At 47.5% G+C, this 20,048-nt stretch overlaps 1 protein-coding gene across 6 annotated transcripts in view; it reads left to right on the top strand.

Moving 5' to 3' along the window:
- The window catches only part of TENM4 (teneurin transmembrane protein 4), a 733,541-nt gene that overhangs the window by 209,210 nt on the left and 504,283 nt on the right, over window positions 1-20,048 (top strand). The window lies entirely within an intron of this gene.

Below are 20,048 nucleotides of genomic sequence, written 5' to 3'. Positions count from 1 at the left end.
GTGGCTTACTTACACAGAGTGCAGCTGGTGAGCACAGCCACCGCCCCAATATTTGCCCCCAGAGAGATTTGCCAGGCCTCCTGCCTCCACCACCTTCCAGAAGCTTTCCCAACCTCTGCGTCCCATGGGAATTTCTCACTTCTGTGATGTCCTGAGCTCAGATGCTTCTTAGTATCCCCTTGGTATTACCACTGCATGTCATATGCTCATGTCCTAAACTGCTCAGGACTCACTCAGGCCTAGTACTGCCACTTTCTGGCAATGAGATTATGTGTCATTGTGAAAAGGAGATAGCAATGCTACCTTCCTTCAACAGTCATTGTAGTGTCAGAATACATGGGACGGTACCTCAATTCTGGGCTTGGCCCTTTCTGTCTTTATACCTGAGAGCCCTATGCCTCCGTTTCCTCCTTCCTGGTTGGGGACAATGATGCCTAGCCCAGAGGCTAGGGTACCAGTGAAATATGTAAAGCATTGAGCAGAGTGCCCCATGAGTACTAAGTAAATCCTGATGATTGGTATTTTATTTCTGATGATGGCATTATAATGATGATGATGATTACATGGAGGTTACTCCCTTCGCCCTTCTGAGCACAGGGACATGTGTCTTCTGTGCTGTGATGCCCAATCCCTATGTATGTGCCATCATATCAGAGTCAATGAAAGCAGGTGTACAGGACAGAGCATGGGCCCAAGATCCAGTGCACCCAGGCCCCTGGCACCTCCTGAGTTGGGCCCACAATCTGTGATTGACCTCCCTGAATCTCAGTTTTCTCATCTATAAAATGAGGATGATAGCATCTGCCTCATGGGGTACTTGGGAAATTAATGAGCAGTGGATTATGAAAGTATTTGACTCAGAATATGCAGAAGCAAATATGACTTCCTTTCCTCTCATTGGTTGTATTTTTCATGGAACAGGGCCATATTTTTCACAAAAGGCATATTGCTGCAGTTTCTGTTGTTGTTTTGATTTGTTTTGGTTTGGGTTTTGGTTTAGTAGGACATTTCAAGGCTGCTCTGATGAGGAAGTGTTAACCTAGCACCTGCTCTGAGCACAGGACTAGGTAAGGATACAGAGGCCCCAAGGTCTTCTGATATTTTGCCCATGGCTCAATGGGATCAGATTCTGGTGCAACTAGACCTGCAGAAACTATTCACCTCAGAACACCTAATTTTAGGGGTCCCATTCCTTTGAGTTCCCAAGTCAAGGACAGCTTTCAAGGAAATGTTTATCTTCATGTAGATAGAGGAATACAATCCAGACAGCACTCCGAAACTGTTAGCTGCATATTAATCTGCTGGGACTAATATCATAACATAATTAGTATAGCAGTGCTCCCAGCTTAATTGAAAATGCTGCATATGAGGGGCAGTTAATGAGAAATGCAAGGCTTGATGATTCAGAACTGCTGAGATTTAGCGGTTTAGTGGGTGTAGCGAGGAAATGTTGGATTTATTTCCCTTTGCTATTCTCTTTGTACATCTGGACAGGAAGGGCTCTGAAAGGAGTTACTAACAGTACGTATGGTTAGAGAACTTTGATTATCTGGAAGTCCCTCAGCTCTTTGGAAGCCGGCAGAGAGCCAGCCAGGCAGGAAACCGGAGAAAAAGCCTCCGTGGCAACAAAACACATTGCTATTTGTGTGTGTACCACAGTCCTTTCACTTTTCTGATGAGAAGTGCTCTCACCCCCCATCATAACCTGTCTGTTTTGTCTTACTGTGTACAAGAGCTTAGTGAAGCTAAGTGATCTGGTCCCCTGAGCATCAGCAAACTAGCAGCAGGGCCCCCTCTGTTTAGTCCCCAAGTCAGTAGGGGCTTCAGGGCACAGAGTGTGTTTGGGGCCCAGGGGAGGTGAAGACACTTGAGAATGAATCCCTGCTCTTAAGGAGCTTATAGTTTGGGGGCAGACAGATGTTGTCTCAGTCATGCTTCTTAGTTTTAGACAATGGAATCTACTCTGGCTACTTGAAATTGGAAAATGGATTCAGACAGGATATTAGGTGGCTTGCAAACTTTCCAGAGGGGCTGGAGACCCAAACTTGGATGCCACAGGACCAGAGAAGTCGCCAAATGCCACATAGGCCTGCTGGAATGCGGGGTCTTGTATCCCTAGTCCTTGGGTCTCAGAACTCTAGGAACTGGACAGTAGAACCTACGCTGTAGCTGTCTGGATTAACTGTTTGTGGGAAGCCTTGAGTCACCTGTGACAGCATCTGCCCCGTGTTGCTGTGGGTGAGTTTGCTCCGTGGACCCAGGGTCTGGCTGCAAGGGAGTCGATGTGTTGTTTCCAGGTGTGCAGCCTCTGTGGAATGAAAGGCACCTTAGACATGGGTAGCTGTGGGTGCTGGCAGAGCCAGTCTGTGGCACCTGCTGGAGATGGTGGCCAGATTGTTAGCGTCCAGCGAGCCCGGTCCTATTGAAGAGCTATGCTCCAAGGGCTGACTCACCATCCGGCAAGGTGAATGACAAAGTCAACACAAAGTGACACCTGAGTGCTGACAAGTAGGGGGCCACAGCACGAGAAAGAGTAGGCATGGAAACTCCAAAGGCACAAAACACCAGGGCCACTTCCCTCAGGAAAAAAAATACCACGACAGAGGTAATAATCACAAAGGGCATCGTTGTAAGAGAGCTGAGTCAAAAGAGTAGCTGTGCACAATCCTTAGCCATTAAGGAAAGTTTAGATTGTGTATGCAGGAGACTTGGACAGAGGACAGGAACATCGCTGAAAGGCTTCTGAAACGTTTCCCCAAACAAAGATATGCATTTCCCCCCTATTTGGAGCTGCAGAACTGAGCTGCACACACCTGGAGCACTGTGTACTCCCTGTATTTTGTATCATGTAACCTGTGTCCTACAGTCATAGCAGGCAACACCGGCATTGTGGCAGCATCAGAGCCCGGACTCACACCCCCAAAATAAGTACCACGTGAGCCGGGACCAGGAACCACGAGTTCCCTTATGGGCGGCCAGGCTCTCCCAAACAGAACTGCAGGCATGTTCAGAAGATGAGTCCATGGTTTACAGGATGGCAGCAGCTTCCTCCTGGGTCTTGGATGAATGTAGAGGGGAAAGTCTGAACCACGGGCTTGAGGGGTCAAAGAAATTAGTCTAAATAGGTAAACAATTTCAGCTAAAAAAAAAAAAATGTCCTAATTCTTATTCAGAGGCTGCAGGTGAGACTTAGAAAACTAAAAGAGAATGCGGAGGGATGGGGGGGGGGGTGTTAGAGGGGAAAAAAGTAGTTTCCATAGCAGCACAGGCCAATTATCAATTTTTAAAAAGATTTTATTTATTTGAGAGAGAGAGAGAGAACACGTGAGTGCAAGAGCAGTGGGGAGGGGGCAGAGAGAGAAGCCGACTCCCCTGGAGCACAGAGCCTGCGGAGCCAGTCCTAGGACCCTGAGATCCTGATCTGAGTTGAAATCAGGAGTCCGACGCTCAACCCCGGAGCCACCCAGGCTCCCCTCCCCACCGGTTATCAATTTTTGAACATGACAAGCCTGATATGTATTTAAATATTTATGTATATACTTATAGTCATATATTTATGTATTTGAATCTACATAGAGCCTGGCACTAAGGCCTGTTTCTCCCATCCTCTGATCCAGTTTTTTGTTCCCTTCTCTCTGCCTTTCCAAACTTCCCTGCCTCCAGTCCCCGCTTGGTCCCTCACTGACAAGATTATTAGCAACAATGCTAACTTTTTTTAAAAAAAGATTTTACTTATTTATTCACGAGAGACACACACAGAGAGAGAGGGGCAGAGACACAGGCAGAGGGAGAAGCAGGCTCCATGCAGGGAGCCCAACGTGGGACTCGATCCAGGGTCTCCAGGATCAGGCCCTGGGCTGAAGGTGGGCACTAAACCGCTGAGCCACCTGGGCTGCCCAACAATGCTAACTCTTATCGTCGTGTTATCATTAAGGCCCTGGCTTTCCTATCTTGTCAGACCCCAGAACTAGGGAGGAGAACAGAAGCTCCAGCCCAGATCCCAACCCCATACTTCTTGTTCTACCACTGGGCCACCCTGCCTTTGAGATTTAGCTAGAATGTTTGCCAGGGAAACTTCCAGTGGATTTCTTAGTCTTCTGCTCTTTGCATCCCAATAAGGCTTTGTGGCTTCCCTGAGTTCAGTGCCAGTGACTTGGTTCTGGAAATCCAAATGCTTCAGCAGCTGTTGCCGTCTGTCCTCATCCAGGGGCAAAGCCCAGCACTGCCTGATTGGCCAGGATGTGGGAGAGGCTTCAGGAGCACGCTGGTTGGTTCTCTTCCTAAGGGAAGCACCAGCATTGGGAGATGAAGCTGCCTCCATTCCCTCATAGTGATTACGTGCACAATCACATTTGCAGCAGGTGTCACTTAAGAGGGTGAAACCTATTAAGTGGTCAAATGAGAAAGCAGAAAGCAGCCTCTGAGAAGGCCGGGGAAAGGCGCTCTCTGCAGAGGTGGAGGGAGTGAACACTCAGACTTTTCCTGAGCATTTGACACTCCTCATTCGCTTTCCCCTAAGCGTTCCCAGCCCAGCCCAAGGGTGGCCCTTGGTGCAGAGGTGACCAGGCCCTGTTTGAACCAATGAAGAGTCAGAGTTCACAGCCCTGCCTTGAAATGCCCAAGGTCGTTCAGCCAGGTAGGTGGAACCGACATGGGTGCACACGCCTGTACTGGGAATGGCATGTGTATAGCATTCGGGGTTTTGTTTAAGCCCAGAGGGAGCCAAATCCTCTCTGATTTCTTTCTGGTTTTCACTAGTGCCCAGCATAAAGCAAGTACCCAGTAAATACTTGATACACCTCTGTAGAGCCATTGTCTCCCCGTGTTCAAGTGAGGAATGAGGTGTCCAAGAGGAAAGAACATCAAAGGGAAGAAAGTGCCAGGCATGTGCAAGCTCATTTAAATTGGCATTTACAATCAAAAGTGGGAATTACTGCCCTCCTTTTATAGGCAAAGAAACTGAGATGCAGACAAGTGAAGGCACTTGCCCAAGGCAGTGCGACTAACAAGCAGCAGACTTAGGATTCAAACTCAGGCCCACCTGATTCCAAAGTCTGTGCTCCTTGCACTACATTGAATAGCCTCCCTTGAGATGCATCACACTGCACAGGCCACTTCATGCCCTCTCAGGTCACACCGTGTGGGTGGGGAGCTCAGGGCCGTCAGACTCTTCAGTGCAGTTGTGTTGAAAGAGCCCTTTCCTTTCTGCTCAGTCCTTGGGCTGAGTCAGAATGGCCTTCTGTTCTCTCTGGGCGTGGGCCATCTTAGCCGAGGCCTACCCATTGGAAGGTCGTGAAAGGCCACCCAGAGGTGGGGAGAGAGTATGTGCTGGAGCTCTGCTAGGCCTGTTGCCTTACTAAGACCAGACTCACCATCTCCTTGCCCCCCAGTATGAAGTGATACACCTGGGTCTCTATCTAGCCTAAGTGGGGTTAGGCTAGATGGTACAGAGTGTGATACACTCTTCCCATCTCCCTGCCCCTGTCATAATCTAGATGAGTGCATTAGCTTCTCTACTGGTCTTCTTTCCATCCCTCGTCCCAGCCTAGTCTTCCATCTAGCAACAGATGAACTTTGTAAAACATTTGTTTTGTTCATCCGACGAGCCATCCAACAACCTTCCCATCTACCCAGTAAGTATCACTGGGGCATGTGAATATTTGCTCATCCACTCTGTATATATACACATATACTATGTGTCAGGCCTCAGGCTAGACTCGTGATACAAAGTCAGATAAGAAATGGTCCAATCTGTAGTGGAGAGAGATGCATAAATTACAGGGCCCGTGAAGGGAAACCGAAGGAGTGGCATGTGACTCAGCCTGGCAGCCTCAGTGGGATCAGAATTTTTAAAGTCTAAGTGGGGAAAGGGTTAGGAATCCAAGGAGAGCTACTGTGCGCATACCAAGGTTTGGCACTGCGTTGCACATTTCAGGAAGTGCAAATACATGGGAAGGTCAGAAAACAGGTGGTTGCTGGGAAGGCAGAAACCAAAGCATGGTGTGCCTTGTTCTGAAACTGGGATTTCATCTCGTTGGCAGTCCGATGCCATAAATGGTTTGTCTGGTAAGGAAGCAATCTGGGCAGAGAGCTGTTAACCAGTCTGCTCTCTGCATCTCACTTGGGTCCCCTGGCAAGCGTTTGTCCACGTTCTCACCTTCAGCCAGACCAGCTCAAGGCTCCTTTCCTGGCTGTCTCACATCCTGCCTGAACAACACTTTTATTCTCCCAGACACTGCTTACCCATAAGAGTTCCAAATCACACTCCGAGAAATCCCTTTTTATTCTCTCTCTGTTTGGGACTCAGTGTGTCTTGAATGTCAGTGTAAGTCATTGGGCCAGCGGCTGCCAAGCGTGTGGAGATGAATTGTTTTAGGATGCAGGCAACAACTCCGGCTCCACTTTATCTGCCCGTCACTCTGGAGTACTTGGTGGGAGCGGATAATAAACAGGCCACCTGCTACCTCCTGCTTTTCTAATCATCTATCAAAGAAATGGAAAACCCACTCGCTGTCCTTGCAGAACGCAGGTCGGGTCCACAAGCGCATGTTCAGTTTAAGAGCAGGTAAGAGGAAGGACTCAGGTGTGGGCCATACCGCACAGGCTTCTGCACCTGAAGAACCTGCCCCAGCGTGCGGCGTCGGCCCCACCTGGTCCTCTTTTCTCACTTCCTACCAGCCCCGGCACCACCTGAAGTGGTCCCCTTCACTGCCCTCTCCTCGGGGTCCCTCATCCGTTGCTGCCTCTGAAGAACGGGGTCAGAGTGCTCAGCTTTGGGACTTTCGGCAAGTAACTTCACCTCTCTGAGTTTGGTTTCCACATTTAAACCTCAGAGCTAATACTTGTCTTGATCAAGCTGCAGGGCTGAGTGAATCAAAAGTGTTAGCATATGTGAAGAAGCTTTGTAACTGCCTGGTGGAGAGATCTTTACCTCTATTTTACTGATTAGAAAACTGGAAACTCAGAGATGTTGAATAACTTGCCCAAAGTTACACAGCTGGAAAGTGGATACCCTGGATATAGGTTCCTGTAGCTGTGGATCACATCCATGTCATTCAGCTAGTATGCCTGACTTTGTAGTTAGTGTATAGCAGGTGCTAAATGAATACCTTTGTATGACTAGCTACAAAGCATAGTGTGGGGGTGTGGGGAGGGGGGGGTGGTTGCTAATTTAGGTATACTGGTATTTTGTTTTTGCTCTAATTTGTATTTCTTTGATTACTAGAGAAACTGAACATTTTTTCCCACGTGTGTATTCACTTAATATACTTACATAGCACACTCATGTCTGTTCGCAATTTATTTATTGGTGTCCTAAATTTTTTCCCACCTCAATTGGCAGCAGATCCTTACTGAACGTTTATTAACCCTCTTCTATCTTCCAAGCTACATTTTTTTCCAGCCTGCTGTCCTTCTTACTTGATATCCTTTTTGTTATGCAGAATTGTAAAGTAAATTTAATTTTCATTCATATTAATTTCTGTGCATGTTCCATTCATAATCAGCATCCTAAAACCCCAGTCAGGGTTTAGAAGTAGGTTTCTCCAGGCAACGTATACCCCTTTCCCTCCCCCACTGAGTTTGGCAGGTTGAAGCAAGCATCAAATGAGGTAAAAGCAGGTACAAGTGAAGTTCTAAGCCTCAGGGCCCTTGCTAGGCAGCCAAAGGACAAGTCTTTTGCATTATAAACATATGATTGGTTTCTGTGTGTGCTTTACTGAAAACATTTGACTTTGATCTTAGAAGGCCCAGGGACTCGCTTTTAAAGTTTACCTGATAGCACCCATTCCTCTACCTGCTGCCTGGCCATGTTATGGTGACTGGATGGCTCCTACAGTATCAGAAGACTCAAAAAACTGAAGCCTGGGTTAGTTATTGGTAATGACTGCAAAAAGTGCTCTAGACTGGGCTTTATGGACTATTAAGTGCTTTTCCATCCATTTTTTAGCTGGTCCTCACAACAAGCCTCTAGTAGGTGGTAATATGATTTCTATTACCTGCTGAGAGAATGGAGGTTCAGGTTGTCCATGTCCCCATGCTGGTGACTGGGAGAGGTAGCTCCATCCTTAGATGTCAGAGCTGCTGTCATCCCTGCCTTACCAAGTGAGTTCCTGGGGATGGCCTTGACCAGTAACGGAGCAGCAGCAGTATTTGAGGTCAGAAATTCAGCTCTAAAAAAAGACAGGCTTCATCCCTGCTCAGGAACTGATTCTAAACTTCTGACTGCACAGTACATGGTCTATCCCTTCCAACCACACGGAGATGCTGCTCCAGAGAGTGTGGGTGATGTCCTCAAAGAAGGAGCAGTGACTAATGACAGTCCCCATGTCCTCACATAGCCTATAAGGCATGCTACTTAAGTGCCAGCTTCCACACACTCTACCTTAAAACAGCAGTTATCTTACCAGCAAAATGGGTTTATTGCAGGAATAGCAGAGGAATTGCAACTTGCAACAGGGAAACTATGGCAACCATAGGCATTTTTGGAGATCAAAGGAGGGGAACATTACTTCCTAAAGAGAGGAGGAAATTGGGGGAGGGGTCCTGTGGAATGAAAGTCCATTGGCAGAAAGCAAGAGTTCAGAGGTTTCTCATTGACTGAGTTGTGGTATTTTCTTACTGGCTGAGCTTGTTGCTGGACAAAGAGAAAACCTTCCTTCCTTGGGCTGTTAAGTAAATTGGGCTTCTCCTGTTGGGAATGCAAGGTCCCTTTCTCTGTTGGGGTCTAAGGATGAGTTGTAGGGCGTGAGAGCTCCCCCTTCTGCCTCCCAACTCCAGTTTAAATGAGATCTCCTTTATTCAGTTCTATACCAAGACCTTCCTATGTTATAAAGGATCGGATCCTTCCCTGGAAGTTCACAGTCCACTGGAAGAAACATAGATGGACCCAAACAACTACAAAATTATATACAATACCCCAGCATTGTCATTCATTCCTTCAGCAAATATTGAGCATCCTTTGTGTGCCAAGCACTATCCTAATGGAGCTGTAAGCACAACAGACAAATATCATGAAGCTTATACTCTGGCAGAGGAGATAAACAATAAGCAAGTTAATAAACAGCATGTCAGATGCTGAAGAGTACCGCCGAGAAATACAGGGAAAGGGGTTGGGAGTTTTGGAGGGAAATCACAATTTTAGGTCAAGCAGTCAGGAATGGATAGAAATGTACAATGTAGCACAGAGAAGAAAGGTTTCTGGTACCAAGGGGTGAGGTGGCATTATTGGCAGAGGAACAGGCATGAAAGTGAGAGGCTACAGACATGTTTGGGAAGTTGCAAGCAAATCGAGTGCAGGAAGAAGAAAGGAAGGAGAATTCAGGACTTGATGCCAGAAGGGTCAGTTGAGGCCACACTGAGGGCTTGGTGTGTCCCAAGGGGCGAGGATGCCAGTGATCATAGGAATGCTGTGGTGAGTGCAGAACACTTCTACAGCTGCCTCCCTGACCTAGTGGCCAAGGGCTTCCCCACCCTGGGCCAGAGACATAAGATGTTAATAATGGGGAAACTGGGTGCACAGTATGTGAGAACTCTCCATGTAATTTTTCTGTAAATCTAAACAGTTCTAAAAATATTTTTTTAAAAAAAACATGAGACATGTCATAACAAGTTTGAAAAAAAGTGAAAAGTGGGAAAACATTGAATCCTCAGATTTCATTGGTTTTCCTGTCTCTGGATAAGATTCTTTCTTTTCCCACTCAGTTTGTCCCCCCACAGATGTTTTCAGCCTCCATAAGGTAGAAGGAAGCATGTGTGGCTGTGTGGGTGGGCACGTGAGGTGGGAGAAGGTGGGTGGGGAAGCCTAGGTTGAGACGTGTCTATGCTGAATCTTCAGTGCTGGCTTCCTCTCTGAGACTGCTAGAGGTTTCCAGGGAGGCAAAGCATGTGGCAGTTCATTAATAGCCCTGCTGTTCCACACCTGGTGGTCCCTTCAGGTCCTGGGGGGCCCATTGGTTCAGGATACTTCAGTCAGTCAATAAAAGGCCACCTGTGACAAGGGTCTGAGCAGAAGCAGAAAGCAAATGCATCACAGATCCCAGAGTTCCTCCTCTGACTCTAGGAAGCTGACCTCTGCTTGGAAGCTTGCCCACCAAGTGAGGGGCCAAGTCTCATGGAAAGTTTGCCAGCCATTGTCCCTCAATTTCTGGTGGGCTCTTTTTTTCCTGTGTCTCTTTCTCAGTTGCAGCCAGTATCTATCTGTTTATAGATACTTCTTCATATTCAAATTCTTCCTTAGTAACCAAGGATGCTCTGTGTCTCAGCAGTCACCAAAGTACTCTGTTTTATTCCAGTTTCCATCCCCTCTCAATAAAGGATGGCTTCCCCACCCCTCTGAGTTTGATAGGATGGATGCTATCCCTATGTAGTTGTAGCTGCTGCCACAGGCAACACCTGCATAAGCCATATTCCATTAAGACTTAAATGTCTCACTAAATTTGCTGACAGATGTCTTTCTTGCCCTGTCTCAGTTTCATTAAACTCCTAGCTTCCCTACAGAGACTCAGGACACCCTAACCTGCCAAAGAATTCTGATGTTTCACAACTGAGCTCCTTGGCATCTATTGCATTAATGATTGGCCTTCCCCCACATTAGTTTACCCATTGATACAAGAAGTTGTATTCAAGCTGGCTAGACTCAAGGGGGGTGGGGATGGGAAGCATTTACCTATGTATTCCTATGCTCCTCCTTCAAGGGCTGCTTCCCCAACCTTACAGGGACCCCACCTATCACCTATTGGGTTTGCTTACAGTGGTCGGTTCTGCAATGGCTCCCCATCCCACCTGAGTACTTTATGTCTTTCTGCATCCATCATACCAGGGGCTGCGGAGTGGGACTTCCACCTGAAGATTCTCTCTCAGCACCTCTATCAGAAGTTCAGCAGGAAAACAAAGTAATTTAGGCCTTTCCACAAAGGGAACTTAATATAGGAATGGTCACATAGTTGATGAAACGGCCAAGAAACTCAACAGTACATCTTGAGACAACCCAGTTATCAACAACAACAGGAAACCACTAACATCCCTAGACTGGAGGGACAATGAGAGAAAGTGATGTTTCTAGACCCCAGGAGCTGGAGCCATTCTATAGGGTGCCTGTCAGGACCTGAAGCAACAGAGTTGCTGCTACTAGGGGATGCTAAAATGAGAGAGAGAGAGAGAGAGAGATTGAGATTGGCCCTAGCTCCACTCTTCTCCTCACCTCCAACCTTCTGCCTTAGCCTTCCATTTGCCAAACACACCTGCCCAGAAGCTGGTAAGTAAGGGAGCCTGGACATTGCAGTTCCCTGTGAGAGCAGAGCGGGAAGTGTGGGGAACGGGCCTGGGAGCAAACCGACAGTTGACTGGCCTACCAGCCATTCAGGCCTCTCACCCCACCATCCTCTGTTCAAAGCTGAGTTGGCCCCTGCCCATTCCAGAAAACTGCTCTTTTCTAATTTCTCTGATCGAGACAGCTGGCAGCCTGATTAGGCGGCATATTCTTGTATGATCTCCTGGATTGAGCAAATAAGGGAAAAATCAGGATCCTCTACTTTGGGGAGGAGGTAGTAAACTACAATATCTATAGTCATCAGATCTTGCTCAGGTGGATAATTGCTTTCCCTAGTCCTTTGGAGGAGCAGTGACTCTTGTTTTGTAGGATTTTCAAGGTAGAATTCTTGGAATGTTTCCAGAACTTCAAGAATTCTAAGACTATTCTTAGAGTAGTCTCACCTTCACCCTGAATGATGATGATCTGCTCCAAAAGGCCAAGCCCGTAATCCACACCTGACTACCTGACCATATTCTTCCCTGAGAGCCTGTGTTCGGTAGTTATTCTAGAGGGCTGGTGAGTTGCTTCAGGGAATCTCCAGCTGTTGTCTGAGATGGTTAGTCGTTTGCAGCCTGCCACCCCTCCCATTGCCTCTCTCTTCCTTCTTGAGTTTGGAGCCTCTGTTGCTGGCGTGGGAGCTCAGACGGGGGAATGTGGACAGGAAGAGTCCGAGGGCAGAGCAGAAGAAACAAAGGGCCCTAAGTTTGTGCAGCCAAGAAAATAACATGAAACGAGATGAGGGATTTGGGCTGGACTTGTTTTGTTTTGGAGCATTTCAGGGGGCCAGGCATGCAGTTGTGTTTGGATTGGGAAGAAAGGCATAACTGTGCAGAAGAAAATCCTTTTCAGATTTTACTGTAGCTCTTACTGGATTAAAGAAAAACCAAGAGGATTAAACTGTGTGAATGTATGAAGGTTGCTGCACCCAGACAGGAGGAACCCTGTCTCTTCCTGGAACATGTTTGGACAGCATTCAGAAGCGGCAGGCTTGCTTGTCCATCAGTCACCTATCTGCCAGATTTAGCATCGGGTGGACCCATGCACGTTACTTTCCTTTTCTTTGCCTTAATAATAATAATTATTAAATATTAATAATGGCGTTAGTACTATTGGTCCAAAGGGACAGACCTCAGAATTAGCTAATTCGAAACAGAGGGATCTTGACTCCTGCCTCATGGAGTCCAGAACTTTCCAGCCAGAGAAAATGCAAAGAGATAGAGTAGAATTGGAATCGGGTTTTATTTCTGTTCTGTTTAAATTAGTTCTGTCTCTTTCTGGCTGCCCTGGTCTACTTCTCTTGCGAGCTTCCTTCTCTCTCACTGAAGACTAGCTTTCCCTCTCTATTAGTCTACTAGGGCCGCCGTAACAAAGTAGCTCAAACAACAGAAATGTTCTCATGGTTCTGGAAGCTCAAACTCCAGATCAAGGTATGGACAGGGCCATGCTTCCTGCGTGTTTCCCTGTGAAGGGAGGGGTCTGTCCCAGGCCACAGTCCTGGCTACACTACCTTGTGGTGGTCTCTCTGTGTCTGCCTGTCCAAATTAACCCCCCCTTTGATAAGGACACCAGGTATATTGAGCTAGGGCCCACCCCACAATGACCTCATTTTAATTCCAGTACCTCTGTAAAGACCCTATCTCTAAATAAGGTCCCATTTCCTGAGCCAATCAATGATGGCCAGGTAGTCTGGGTCCTTTAAGAATATGACAATTCTCGGGATCCCTGGGTAGCGCAGCGGTTTGGCGCCTGCCTTTGGCCCAGGGTGCGATCCTGGAGACCCGGGATCGAATCCCACATCGGGCTCCCGGTGCATGGAGCCTGCTTCTCCCTCTGCCTGTGTCTCTGCCTCTCTCTCTCTCTCTCTCTGTGACTATCATAAAAAAAAAAAAAGTCATATTCCCCAGGGCTATCCTTTAAAAAAAAAAATATGACAATTCTCATAGGACCCACGTATCTGCAGATCAGCTCATTAATGCTCAGTACAAATCACCCCCAAATCCCATGACGTATAACAAAGGGCCTGTTCTCTCTCCCCATCCACTGGAGTCAGTAGATGTGGTGGGAGCAAGGTTGGGGGGGTTTGTAGTCGCCCAGTGGGGGCCCAGGCTGACACAAACCATGCCAACTCTGTCAGTCACAGTGCCAGAGTGAAAGGAAGCTCCAGAGGGTCCTCAACTGGCAATTAAATCTACCTGGAGGGGTGCACTTCTGCTCACAACCCACTGGCCGTAGTTGGTGACGTGGCCCTCTTGGGGTGTGTGATCCCACCTGTGCCCACGAGGCAGAGAGCCAGAGCGGCTGCCAGTCAGCCCTGATGACCCACACAACCTACGTGATGGGTGCTGTGGAAAAAGTGGCTCCCAGAAGCCAGGGGATGCTCTGCCAAGCGTAAGATGGGGAGCTACACAGCAGGCTTGTGGGTGAGCACTCCAGAGGCCTCTCAGGCCAAAGAAAAGGCACCAGGGAAGACCGTGAGGAGGGAAGAGCACCTTGGCGTGGCTCGAGTGCAGTGTGAGGTGAGGGTGGCCAGGCTGCACACTGACGAGAACTTCCTGCTCTAAGGCAGGGTTTGGATTTTGTCCCAAAGACAGTGGGCCACCAACAAGGCTTTCAAGCCAACTGCAGCATGGTCACAAATGCATTTTAGGAACAGCACTGGCAGCATGATCATTTGAAGGAAGGAAAGGAAGAGCACCAGAGGTGTGCAGAGCTTGGGTCAGCCTCAGTAGTTACTGGTGGAGTCACCTAGACTTAGCACCTCTTTGATGTAGGAGTGTAGCTTGTTGTGATTGCTAGAACAAGGATGGCTTCATGAAAATGCTGGCATCTGCACTGGGTCCTGAAGGAAGAGGAAGAGCCAATGGACATCGGAGGGGAGGCTTTGCAGGCTCACAACAAAGCCGAGCAAAGCCCGAGGAGCTGGAAGCACTCTGGTGGCTGAGGAAAAGTATGTGTGTTTATCCTGCACATTCAAATCCCAGAATTTTGTTTTAAGATTTTATTTGTTTATTAGAGAGAGAGCAAACAGGAGCAGGGAGGAGAGGCAGAGGGACAAGCAGGCTCCCAGCTGAGCAGGGAGCCTGATGTGGGGCTCGGTCCCAGGACCCCAGGATCATGACCAGAACCAAAGATAGATGCTTAACTGACTGGGCCATCCAGGCACATCAAAATCACAATTTTTGATGATGGGCTTGAAGGGTTTAAAGGTAAACATCGGGGCACCTGGGTGGCTCGGTGGTTGAGCATCTGCCTTTGGCTCAGGTCATGATCTCAGGGTCCTGGGATCAATTTCTACATCGGGCTCCCTGCAGGGAGTCTGCTTTTCCCTCTGCCTATATCTCTGCCTCTTTCTCTTACTCTTTCTCTCGCTCTGTGTCTCTTGTGAATAAATAAAAATCTTAACCAATTTTCACCTTTATTTATTTTTTTTAAGGTAAAGCAAGTTTGGGAAAACACCACACTGATGCCACAGACTCCATCAGGTGGCTTTTTAGCACTCGGGGGTATCTGAGAATGGTTTCCTACCCTGTGTGCTTGCTTTATTCTAGGCAGAGGTTTTGCATGTCCTATAAGCATATGATCTTTCCCTGTTGGGAGCCCAATATCTCCCGTATTATTCCCAGGCAGTTGTGCCCTGAAACATACTCCCACTCCACTCCATCTCCTCTCTGGCAAACATCTCCGTGATAACCTACATCTTCAACCCTTTCAAAGACACATCTCCATGTGCTGCAGATTTGGGCAGCTCACCTGAGAAGGATTCATGAACCATCGCTTGCCAAGGCTATCATTGAGAAAGCCCCTTGAGTACACACAGGAAGCACCCCAAGAGAGAACCTTGTATGGAAATCTGGAGACCACCTATAGACCATGAAGTGGCAAATGAGCTCCTCCAGCCTCCGTGTGACACCACGCATCCTCACCGCAAGTCTGGGGCTGGCTCTCTGGACCCGCGTAGGACCTATAAAAAAACGTCTTTCAGGCCTTCATGAATGAGGATGACCAGTTAAAAATTAATGAGAAGATTACATAAAACCATCTGCTGCCTTTATTTCCCCCTGGGTGCATTAAAAATATGCAGCTGCTCGATGTGAAAAGTTGCATTGCCCTGCATGACTCACGGGCTGGTCCTGCACGTAGCAGGTGGAGAGGATGTGAGGTGGGAGGGGAAGTGAAGGGAGCATGCCCACCCAGGGAGCTCCACCTGGAGCTGAGTGTCTGGAGCACAACAGTCCAGACCTTTCCACCCCCTTGACCTGCTCTCTGAAGGAGGTGTTGTTCTGTGTATGTAGCTGATCCTGCTGTTGGGTTTGTGTCTGTGTGTGTTTTTCTTTTTAATCTGAAAATTGGTCTTTGAGTCCGCAAAATGCAGCTGCAGCTGCCATAATTAAAATGAAATAACCTGCTCCGTTCAGTCCTCAGGGAGAAAAAACCTTAAAAAAAAAAAATCCATATTCTGAATGGACTCCGGAACGTGGCAACTGTCGTCTTCTCTCCCTACATACTTTGCAACAAGTTTCACGGCTTTGCTTTTCTCTGGAATCGGGGGAAAGAAGGGAATCCACGTTTACTGAGTTTTTATCCTGACCCCATGTACTCTGCAGGGCTGTCCTAACTGTATAACTTGGTGTTTGAGTCCAGTCTGATGCTTCATTTCTTTTCCCACTGTCAGGCGCCCTCCAACGTCCTGTTAGACCCCAGACCTCTCAACCTGGTCCGATTCTGTCCGGAAACGTGGGAGGTTTGGTGTTATTAAAATGTTATTGAAACTGTTGGCACACGTAGTTGGCTTAGATTAGAAACCAAAGTTCTTAGAGGGGTAACAAGGTGGAGTTGGCTGTGCTAATGATTACACGCTAATGAGATGGTTTTCAGAGGACCGGATGGGCTCTTCCTGAAGGTATTGCTTAAAAGTCACTCCTCAGGCTGGAAAAATAAAATCCCACAGGAACTGAAGCCTTGGGGGTTTGTTTGGATCTCAAAATAAGGTAACTAAAGGAGAAAGTGGTTAACAATGTGCTAGAAATTGAAGATACAGCAGTCACTGACTTCAGGGAGGTCGTAGGCGAGTAGAAGCAAAGGACATGCTGACACAGGATTCTAAGACATTAGTAATGAACACCAGGTCAGAGATACATACAACTTGCTAGAATTTTGGCATGTTTTTTCCTCCAAAAATCTATTTCTTCAATTGGGACGTTGTGAGGAGTAAAGCAATCTCAGTGCGAGAGAAATGCCCAGAATGTTGAACATGAAAAGAGGAGAAGAAATTATTGCATGTTCTATGTCTATGCCAGGCGTCTGCAACTTAGCCTAATCCCTTATCATCAGTCCCATTTCCCACTTAATAATGAGGAAATGTACGGAGCTTGGTGGGTTGTCCCAGGATGCAGAGATGGTAATGATGCCATGTGATCCAGACCCCCTCTACTTCTAAAGCCCCTGTTCTTCCCATCACACTAGGCTTCCTCTAAGAGAATGTGCATCCTTGATTGTCAGGTTACATACCTCACCATGACTTGTAGTTAAAATGAGGAAGTCTTTTTTTTCCCCATTGAAAAAAAAAAAAAAAAACTCCAATGAGCAGGGAGCCCAAAAAGGCTCCATCCCAGGATTCTGGGATCCTGACCTGAGCAGAAGGCACTTAACTGACTGAGCCACCCAAGCACCCCTAATAGCAGGTGTCTTGATAGGAGTCATCCATGGTCTTCTCCAGGCTACAGATATGACAGCCGAGTTCAGGTGTATTGAATCCTCTGGGCAATCCTCCCCAACATTGTAGGTGGCCCAGAGTATAGAAATGTGTGGTCCCTCATGGACGCTGTACATGGCCCGAGCAGATTCTTGGGTATCCAAAAGATACCTGGGTCTGCTGCTCCTGCTACCAGGGTTTAGCTAAGAAGGGGAGGATGAAAGCAATACTCCCTTCCAAGATCTTCTGCTACCTTTGGAATTCTCTGTAAGACACTGCAGTCTGGTGATTGGGGCCCAGCTCACTGCATTGTCTTATCTCCTTGATTTGCGGTCACTTTGGGGAAAAGCACTTCATTCCACCCGGGCCTCTTAAAGGCATTCCAGAAAATAATCACATTCTGCCCACTGTAAGGTAGGCAGAAAAGTGCTCTGGAAACAGGAGGTAGTGTACCAAGAGTGTCAGGGGTTTGGGTGTCAAACACTGGGTCACGGTGTGCTCTATGGCTCCCCTGGAAAGCAAAAAAAACAGGGTTTAGATTTCGTCTCCACTGCTTCCTAGCCAGGGGATTAGAAGCAGGCAACATAAATTCCCTAAAGTCTCCTTTTCTTGTCTTCGAGTCCGGAAGGATAATGCTTGCCTCATGCTGTTGTTTAGAAGGTTCCATGAGATCAAATACCAACCAACCCCTCACACTCTGCTCAACACTTGGCACGCAGTGAGGAGCTTGTACTATGCCAGCCTTGCGAAATTCATCTTCTTACAGCAGATCTCCCATCATGTCACTTCTCTGTTCAAAAGCCCTGAGTGGCTCCTAATGACTCCTTGAGTAACAGCCATCTTCTCTGTCTCAGTTTTCAGGGCCCTGTTTGTGGGAGCCCACATCACCTGCCAGGTGTGTCATCCTCTGCTCCCACACAGCCCATGTTCTGGGAAGCTGTGCTACACACTTCTTACCTGCTTCCGCACCCTGCTTTTCCCCCTTGCACAGAGGATCTGGCCTGTCCCCAGGCCACCCCCACCTACCACTGCCTCTGAGGCAAGGCTGAGCTGAAACGGTATGTTGTCCAGTAAGCACTCTCTGATCTGTCAGCCGTGCTGGTGTCTTCATTCCTCGGGCCTCTCGCTGGCTTTCATCTGTATCTCTCTGACAAAACTGCAAGTCCTTACCTTTCCTTGCTGGGCCGTGAGCTTCCTGAGGGCAGGATTTGCTTCTGAGTCATCAGTGCATTCTGTACGACACCTAACCCTCATGACCTGAATGAATGAGTGAGCAAGTGAAGGAATGAATGAAGGCTACAATCCCTTTGTAGCCAGCTTTCCCCTCCATAAACTGCTAGTACATAAGTACCTCTTAAACCATCAGTCCACCCATGGGCATTTTCCTTTCACTCACTGTGGCACTTGTTGGAGGCCCTGGGAAAAAGAGAGAAATCAGGGCTATGAGTCGAAAAGGAAATAAACAGGAGAAAAGGAGTTGAGGTTTTCCCTCATGCCCTGGCAAAGAGGCAGATGGGAAAGGAGCTAAACTAGCTCAATGGCTTCTCTAAGAGGGGAGGAGCCCTAAGGACCACGCCAGAGTCCAAAGTCCAAGTCCCACACTGACCTGGACCAAGAAGAGGGGGGTTTGAGAGAGATCTGAGTATTTTGCATACATCCAGGACCCCGGCAGGACCCTTGCTGACCAAACCAAGAGCTCTGAGTCCTAAAAGCCACAGGTGCTGGAAGGGTGGGGAGAGGCCCCCACACAGGAACAGGTGCTTGTTACTGTTGTTATAGCAAAACAACCTCCTGTGGCTCTGAAACTTTGGTGGGGCAGCTTACAATGACCCAGGCATGATAAATAGGAATTAAGGGCATAATAGCCAGTACTGCTCATCCAAGATGTGTAAAATGAGAGTCCAGGGCTATCTAGTGTCTTGCCTATTTCTTATTACCGGTCATGTAGTGTGATTTTTAAAGGCTTTTTTTTTGGGGGGGGGCACTTTGTCAATCCTGTTTCTGCCCAGCAGGTCGTCCGTCCTGCAATGTTCATGAACCTGACCCCTGAGAGTGGGGAAGGGATTCTCTGTGCTTGGGCCTGATAAATGTTCTTGCCTAACAGAGTTCCTCTTTGATAAGAATAACAATTTATGGGCAGCCCTGGTGGTGCAGTGGTTTAGTGATGCCTGCAGCCTGGGGCGTGATCCTGGAGACCCGGGATCCAGTCCCATGTCAAGCTCCCTGCAAGGAGCCTGCTTCTCCCTCTGCCTGTGTCTCTGCCTCTCTCTCTCTCTGTGTGTGTGTCTCTCATGAATAAATAAATAAAATCTTTTAAAAAAATAACAATTTACAGTAAAGAAACATGAAACTTAGATGAAGCTAGCAAGATGCCACACTTAAGAAAATTGTGTTTTTAATAGAGATAACCACTAATTCCTCACCTGATGATAGACAGGAATGTTTTCTTAGCTAGGCTCCTACATATATTTGGCAAATAGGTATTCAGGGAGTTTCTCAAAAATATTTTTTTTCTAAATGTTTTATTTATTCATGAGAGAAAGGCAGAGACATAGAGGGAGCAGCAGGCTCCGTGAGGGGAGCCCAATGTGGGACTTGATCCCAGGACCCTGGAATCATGACCTGAGCCAAAGGCAGATGATCAACCACTGAGTGATGCAGGTACCCCTCAAAAATAATTTTTACCTCAGGCACCTAAATGTATTCATCACACCGCCTTCTTTAGCCTGGTGCGTCTTTTATAAAAAAGGCACTTGGGGCTGTTTTCAGTGGATGGGATGGTTGGTACACTAGATAGTAAACAGATCTTCGGTCTGTTAGAGCTGTGTTCAAATTTCATTAGGCCTCTTGGCGTGACCTGAGGCAGATGACTCAAAACCTCTGAGCTCCTCCTTACTTTTCTTCTGAGTATGGTAGGATTTCTTTTACTGGTATCATAAACCTTTATTGTGTACAAGTATCTCCTTAGGCATTGAGATCACAGATGAATCAAATTCATTATTCTAGAATTCTAGGGGCAGAAAGGACCCCACTGGTCACTAGGTT

Source organism: Nyctereutes procyonoides, unplaced genomic scaffold, assembly GCF_905146905.1.
Source record: "Nyctereutes procyonoides isolate TBG_1078 unplaced genomic scaffold, NYPRO_anot_genome, whole genome shotgun sequence".
NCBI lineage: Eukaryota > Metazoa > Chordata > Mammalia > Carnivora > Canidae > Nyctereutes > Nyctereutes procyonoides.
Note: the sequence above shows the minus strand (reverse complement) of the source record. Positions and strands in the feature narration are given on the sequence as shown.